Source organism: Gadus chalcogrammus, chromosome 19, assembly GCF_026213295.1.
Source record: "Gadus chalcogrammus isolate NIFS_2021 chromosome 19, NIFS_Gcha_1.0, whole genome shotgun sequence".
Lineage (NCBI taxonomy): Eukaryota > Metazoa > Chordata > Actinopteri > Gadiformes > Gadidae > Gadus > Gadus chalcogrammus.
In genome coordinates, this window is record NC_079430.1 from 445,392 (window position 1) to 453,691 (window position 8,300).

Sequence of the window (8,300 nt, forward strand, 5' to 3'; positions counted from 1 at the left end):
TATAAGCTACGCCGTGTTCCGGAGCCGCGGGGGATTCTGGGAATTGGGGTTCTCAGTTGACAAATGGGGCTTTTGTTAACTTGTTTTGTTGTTAGGATTAAGTGGGGTTAATGGGTTCGGGATGTTATGTGGTTGTGTGTTGTTCTATTAACATTGTCCGTGTGTTCATTATTGTCGACACCGTCACCGAGAGTGACGTGACCATCGTTTCGCGCAGCTGTTCCGTGTTGAAGTCTCGTTCAATAAAACCCAACTCTCGTTGTCGAGCGTGCCCCCCCCCTACAAACGTGTCTCCCCCCCCCTCAACAAACGTGTCTCCCCCCCCCCCCCCCTCCCCGGTCAACAACAGTCTCCCCCCCCCCCCCCCCCTAAACAATCGTGTCCACAATTTACCGCGAAAGCCGTGAAACCCAAACCCCGAAACCCGCCTCCACAGCGGCACACGTGGATACTGTAGGTATAACACGCTATTTTTTACGTTGAAATGCTACGTATCCAGTGTTCATGGAAACGTACACCACTGACGTTTTTTCTTGGCGACTGGGTTGTGTGATAATGTCCTTCTCCTCGTCATAGCTCTCCAGGAGAACCTGGAGTTCCATTTCATTTAAATAAGCGGCCTGTTTCGCCATATCGATCAGGGTTTCCATGATCCATACATCACGTCTTTTTAAGTTTGGCGTGGACGCGCACAACCCTGTGTTAACCAACCCCGAGTTGATTGAACTAATGCATAACCGCTGCTGTGGAACCGAAAACTCTGGGTTGGTCGGCACAGGGTCAATCAACCTAGAGTTCAGCGTTAACTCAGTGTTTGTTAAACCTCCGTTCGTGGAACACCCCTCTGGAGAGGACATACTTGTAAAAGGTCTGTAATGTAGTGTGGTGCTAGGCTATTTAAAGATTTAAAAGCATATAATAAAATATTAACATTTATTCTAAAATGCACAGGGAAACAATGGATGGACGCCAGGATTGGAGAAATGTGTTCTCGCTTTTAAATGCCAGTTACAAGCCAAGCGTCAACTTTCTTCACTTCATTAGAGCCTCAATTGATAACAATCTTGATTTGAAAACAGAGTTCACTTGTTTATCTATTATGTTTTTATTTATGTTAATTAAAGCCGGAATAAGTGTGCACACAAGGAAACAGTGGACATCTGAATTATTCTCCTCAAATTAGTAATAATTATAAATGTCAACTTTAGTAAAGATATGGTACAGCTGCATACATTGACAGCCTACCTTTCGTTTGTGGGCAAATTTGCTCTCATCAATGATGACAAATCGATGACGACCACCAATTTTCATTCCTCTCTTACGCAGTCGAGTGAGGGCAGCAACACACACCTTCAAATGTAGAAATATTAAAGTTAACCTGTAACAATGCCTTAGTATGGAACTAAATATTCTGTATGCACAATGAATTAAGTTTGTTTTGCATTTTCGCACACAAGCCATCAATGTACAGTATTTTCATTGAATGAGTACCTAAGTTTGTATCAATGTTGAACCCATTTGTTAACAGTGGGTTGTGACGATAGACTGTATAAAACAGGTTGAGTATGGTAATATCTACCTTTCGGAATGTTTTTGTCATTCTTGTCAGCGTTTTGGAGCTTGCTGCTATCCCATCAGTGACCATGGCAAGCTGCTTTAATTGTAAACCTTGTGCAAACCTAAAAAAAAAAATTAAATGGACCTAATTGGAGCAACTCAAAATTGTACTGTTGTTACAATAAAAGCCTGGATAATTGGTTGTGTAAAAGCAAATAGTACTATGCTTAAAATTTGTTTAGCTAGTACCCAAGTTAAATTCCAATTTTATTTTAATCAATAGAAGAATAACATTTGAAACGTTTAACATTTTGAAAAATGAAACTATACCGGAGCATGAACTCTTCAAAGGGGTGTGAGACCTGGTGAATATTGATCCTTTACGCACTGAGAGTGTGGAACCTTTGTGATGCTTACAGACCCTGTGAAAAATAAGGCAAAATTGTGAATAATATCAATTATTATTAGATTTCAGGCGGCTAAATTGAAAAAATTAAAGTGAAGCGAATCCAATGATCCACTTAAAAGTATCTGCTATGTTCTATGACTTCATAAATACTTAAATTAAAAAACGAAAGCTAAAATAGCTAACAAGTTAGAGCCGCTTACCACATTAACCCATTGCTGCGATTGAATTTGACCAAATGCATTCTTCTATGGCATTTTGCACAGTTAATCCTTCTCCTTAGGATACCCCACTTCTGCATCCATCGAACTATTTTTCTTTTGTTTTTCTTATTATCAGAACGCCACATATTTTTTAGAAGTCCTTGTAATAATCGTGTCATTGCAACAACAACTTGTCTCTCTGATGGTCTTATTATAACAACTCTTATCTGGACAATGCGCAAATTCAAATTTGTGAGGCAAGCATGGATTTACACAAGCATGTGTTCATAAACGGAAACGGAAGTATCTTATGGCGCGTTTCCACCAGAGGGTAGCTAGTGTTTTAACCACATAATCCTCAAATCCCGCCGGCGGGCACGTTTTAGTTACACACCACCCCTTCCCCCCAACATGCTGGGTCAATTTTCGGCATCATTCAGTTGAGTGATATAGTCATGTCATACACCGTTTGAAAGCTTAGAATCTCAGGAATGTCATCCAATGACAACCATTCGGTGGAATAAATATGTTTAGCGAATATAGATCAAAAATATCCTAGTGTCTTAGGTCAAAATAGCCGACCCTCCTCCTCCCTTGGTGCATTCTAACTTTATCGTCGTTGTGGATATCCTTAGCAATGAGTTGATACTTCATGTTGGGTCTTGAAATGTTCATAAGAGTCCACAGAAATCGAATATCAATATTATTTTAGTCTAATTACATTGTGTATATGCACAAGCCATCTTATACAAAGCAGCCGAAAAATAGAAAACCGAAACGCTGCAATGTTTTTTTGTAGAAAACTGCGATATAGGGTTTGAATGCCGCTATTGTCGTCTGATTCATGGAATCCTCTGTGTTCGCTTGGGATCTCACGGTGAGCCCTCACCAATACTTCCTTGTCTACAAGCCAATGAGGCGATCACTATCAAAACGGGGCATGTATACTTTGATTGACAGCTACACCAGCAGACAGCAAGGGTCGGGGACGGGCCTTAGATATCCTAATAGCCAATAAAAATACCTTTCTGACGATATCCAGCATATCCAAACACCGTCTCACCTGTGGTTGAGAAAACAAATGCGCAAGGGGTGTGCCGCGTAAACTAGCAGGCTCCTCCCCAGAGTGCGAGTGTGAAGCAAGTGGTTGATTTGCGCGCTCGTGTGTGGTTTTATTTTTATTTACTTTTGTGAGTTTGGTTTTATGAACATTTTGAAAGATGCCTAAACGCCCGGAGAAGAAAGGAGGGGGAGGGAGGGAAATCATGTAAATAGTTATTTTTGTTTATTTTCACATTGTTATTGTAATTTTACTTATTTTTGTTTATTTAGTGTATCATAGTCTAGCTAGCTTGTGTTAATACACTCAGTTCACTAGCTAAATGCGATTAAACAATTAAATACAATACAAATATAAAGTTAGCAACGCTAATAAATGTCAATTGTAAAATAAGTGTTATCCCTTTAATGTCATTTCGTCTTGTGACGCTCAATGAATGAGGGCGAATGTTCATGAACCTTCCTACGTCATCGTTCGACGCGATCATCCGTTGCCACTTGCCAGGCAAGTTTGGAATGTTGGAACCACAACTTTTTGCTTTTTAGTTTGAATACAAATGCACATGACTAGCGTAGAAGTGGAAGTGGAAGGGTCATCAACGAGTAGTTACGAAAGTGTTGTAAAATATCTCCTCCGAAGCTGTAGGGGGAACTCAATGCGAGCACAACCAAGAAAACAGCGAAGAAGTGGCCAACGTTCCAAACAAGCTAGCGCCAAAATTTAAACCAGCCAATCAGAGGTGACAATTTAATGCGTAGCCAGTGAGAGGGAGGTGGAGGCCATCAACTGAATTTGGGAAACGAAACAGACGAGTTGGATGCGCACCGAAGACTGTCAGAAGAGTTAGACGATAAACTATTCTAGGTAAGCCAAAAAATTGTATAACATTTATATTTGACATTCATTTTTACTAATGTACCTGAACGTAGTTTTTAGCAATAGTGCTAGTAAACATTTTCATATCTTACAGACTTTTGTAATTGTAAGGCAGGCTACGATAGCTTTAAGTCCAATTTTGTTCAAGCTATTTTTAAAACAACTAGGTTAGGCAAAACTGCCTCCGAAATTTGGAGTTTACTCTATAAAGTTAGCTGAGATGGCGCGGTCCTTGTGTTCTTTGCTTTTACCAACTAGCTACCATATGGAAATGGAAACACGTTTTAAGAGGAGAGCACGTGATGACGACATGGATGCCACCGAACTGAAAGAAGATTCCCCAACCCAAATTGAGTCAAATGAGGACCAGTCAGTGCAGGACCAGCCAGAAGAGACGGTCCCTATTAGACCAAAGAAGGTCAAAAAGAACGTCAAATATTCCCCAAGGAAATTATGTAAGTGTTTTCCTTTTACTTTTGCCAGCAGGGTTTAACATTATTGTACAATAGTGAACTTGTGGTATATGTGGAGTATTACACACTTAATTAATTGTTGTCACACTTAATTAATTGATGGAAGTTAAAAATAAACTTCAATAGCTGAATAGATGTCAAAGTCAGCTTTATTGTCAATTGCAAAATATGTGCCAGACATGTAGAGTTATCGAAATAACGTTAGTATCTGACCCAGGGTGCAATAAGAACAAATGGATACAATTTTTCAAAAATAAGATAAGTAATGTTTACAATAAATGAATTAATGTGCTAATGTTTCAGTGGAATACAATATACTTATTTCAACTAACTGTAGTGTGTAGGCCTAGTGAATTGGTCTCGGAGTTTGTTCAGACGAACACAATCTTAAACTGATATCAGTTATAACAATTTATAACAATTTAAATGTGATTCATAAAGACTGAATTCACAACCTATGCATGTAACAAAGTTACAGGTTCTGAAAAAAATCCTGTAACACAGTTTATGTATTTTTCATTTTTGAGTAATAGGAATTTACTTTGTTGTAATTTTCTGGATATTACCATCCTTTTGGGGGAGCTTAATTGAAATCTTTGTTTGCCCATAATGTACAGGGTCACCAACAGGGGCAATGGAGTTGAACAAACTTAAACAACAAACCAAGATGGACAAACAGAAGATTGAACACCTAGAGAGCAACATTAAAAACCTGGAGGAGGCAAACAGGGAATTGAAAAATGATAAGGACTTCCTAATTGCCCAAATTCAGGGAGCCCCCAATGTCCATGCCTCTACTAGCAAGTCAGGTACAAAGGCAATACAATTAACGTTATTCATGCAGTATTATAGTATTGCGTCGTATAAATATGTGCTACACTGGAAAAAGTCTTCTGTTGAACCAAGTAAAAAAAATATGGGTAATGGTTCACATCTATATTACATAACTTGAGCCAATGACAAATATATAGCTTGCCTCAAACAATATTTCCTATGTTCATAAAAACAAAATAATACAACTTGGCACCAAGCATAATTCTATTCTTTGAATGAAGTTAATACATTTAAATCGTATGTTAAATCCTAAACAAAAAAATATTGATTCACTCCAACAATTGGTTCTCATTTAAGAAATATCTATCAGAAATAATTTGGTTTATCCAATCAAAAAGATTACAATTTAATCAAACAATTGTTTCTCATTATTGTATACATCATCATCATCATTTTTTCCCGCTCGGCTCTCGCCGCTTCATGGCCTTGAGGCGCTTCTGTCTGGATTCGACATCACATCGCGACATCAGTCAGGGTTAGGTGCTTTGCCAAAGACACCTCGATACACTGCTTGGTGAAGCCGGGGATTGAACCAACAACCTTCAGATTACCAGCCAACCCGCTCTACCACCTGAGCTACTGCCGCCAGTGGGTCATCGTCACTCTGGTCAAGGGTAGTGCTTTCACCTCAAAAAGTCGCCAAAAGTCACCAATAGCAGCTGAAAAAGAAGCTAGATTTGTCGCTTGTCGCTGTTTTGAAAAAAAGTCGCCAAAGGGGTCTGAAAAGTAGCTAAATATAGCGACAAAATCGCTAAGTTGGCAACACTGCGGTTTGGTCCAGTAGTCGTAAGCGTCTTTGTATTTAATGCGCATGCGCAGGCTTGTACGTAACCTTGACATTTTACATTTGTCAAAATAGATATTTCTTAATTGAACTCCTAACTAAAAATATCTATATTTCACAGTATTTTGAAGTAAAAAAAAGTTATTTTAAAAATAAAACAAAATTTTTTTATTTGAATTGAATTACAAAATAATAATCAGATGAAGTGCGGCATAAATCCCTTTTTCCAGTGTGGAAAAAGTTTTTTAAGCCGTACTTCATCTGATTATTATTTTGTAATTCAATTCAAATAAACATTTTTTGTTTTATTTTTAAAATAACTTTTTTTTATTTCAAAATACTGTGAAATATAGATATTTTTAATTAGGAGCTCAATTAAGAAATATCCATTTTGACAAATGTAAAATTTTAAGGTTGTGTATTCAACTGATTAATACTTTTGTCATTCAATCCAAATATTTCTTTTTTGTTTTCTTCCTAAAACACAGTTATATTTGATTAGGAGCTCAATTTAGAAATATTTGTTTAGACAAATGTACAATTTCAAGGTTACGTACAAGCCTGCGCATGCGCATTAAATACAAAGACGCTTACGACTACTGGACCAAACCGCAGTGTTGCCAACTTAGCGATTTTGACGCTATACTTAGCTACTTTTCAGAACCCTTTGGCAACTTTTTTTCAAAACAGCGACAAGCGACAAATCTAGCTCCTCTTTCAGCTGCTATTGGTGACTTTTGGCGACTTTTTGAGGTGAAAGCACTATCGCTATTACCTCTTCACAACGAGCACCGGGTGCCTGCGCGGCCCCTCCCCCGTCTCAACGCACTTACAGGCAGCTCAGTCCTCGTGGTAAAAATCAAACTCAGGAGCCGGATGTCCTTGCAGACCTTAAACTCCATCCTATACATCCGATATGGATTAAAGCTGTCAGGTGATGCTTGCTTTGAGCACCAGCTGCCTGATCATGTTTTGAAGCTTTTTGGAACATCGGCTGCTTATTCATTCAAGGTAGCACCTATGGAGGTAGATTTGTGTCTTTATTATGCAATCAAAAATAATAGGTTTGAGAGCAAAACTTTCCACACTGCAATCAAAAAATAGGTTTGAGATCACATTAATTTATCTTGCAATAAAACATTTTTTGATTGCAGTGTCGATAGTTTTGCTCTCAAATCTATTTTTTGATTGCAGTGTGGAAAGTTTTGCTCTCAAACCTATTTTTTGATTGCAGTGTGGAAAGTTTTGCTCTCAAACCTATTATTTTTGATTGCATAATAAAGACACAAATCTACCTCCATACACCTACAGCTGAACCTGCAGTAGGGAGCCTTGACCAGAGTGACGATGACTCATGGTTCTGTGAGCTAACTCTGCCATTTAGATTTTTAATATATATTGTATACAAAAATATGTTATGTTTAAAAATGTTCATGTTTAAATGAGAAACAATTGTTTGATTAAATTTTAATCTTTTTGATTGGATAAAACAAATTATTTCTGATAGATATTTCTTAAATGAGAAACAATTGTTTGATTCGATTTTTATCTTTTAAATTGGATAAAACAAATTATATTGGATGCATATTATGACTTAAATGAGAAACAATTGTTTGATTAAATTTTAATCTTTTTGATTGGATAAAACAAATTATTTCTGATAGATATTTCTTAAATGAGAAACAATTGTTGGAGTGAATCAATATTCACTCCAACAATATATTGAACCTGGGGGGGTAGGTTCAATATATCCCTTGAAAAAAAAAAAATATATATTGATATATTGAACCTGGGGGGGTAGGTTCAATATATCAATTGGAGAAAACAAATAATCTATCGATATGAAAAAAGAAATCGATATACCCCATCGATATATTGAACTTGGGGGGGTAGGTTCAATATATTGCTTGAAAAAAAAAAAAAAATCGATTGATATATTGAACCTGGGGGGGTAGGTTCAATATATCGCTTGAAAAAAAAAAAGAATCAATAGAATTTTATTTTTTTTCAAGCGATATATTGAACCTACCCCCCCAGGTTCAATATATCAATTGGAGAAAAAAAAAATCTATTGATATATTGAACCTGGGGGGGTAGGTTCAATATA

The 8,300-nt window shown here is 37.3% G+C and overlaps 1 long non-coding RNA gene across 1 annotated transcript; it reads left to right on the plus strand.

The window, feature by feature from the left end:
- The first annotated feature begins 3,937 nt into the window (after positions 1-3,937).
- On the plus strand, positions 3,938-5,594 carry LOC130372655 (uncharacterized). The gene is made up of 3 exons (XR_008893391.1): positions 3,938-4,090; positions 4,361-4,557; positions 5,193-5,594. It is a non-coding gene; the product is annotated as an uncharacterized LOC130372655 (long non-coding RNA).
- The last annotated feature ends 2,706 nt before the right edge of the window (positions 5,595-8,300 follow it).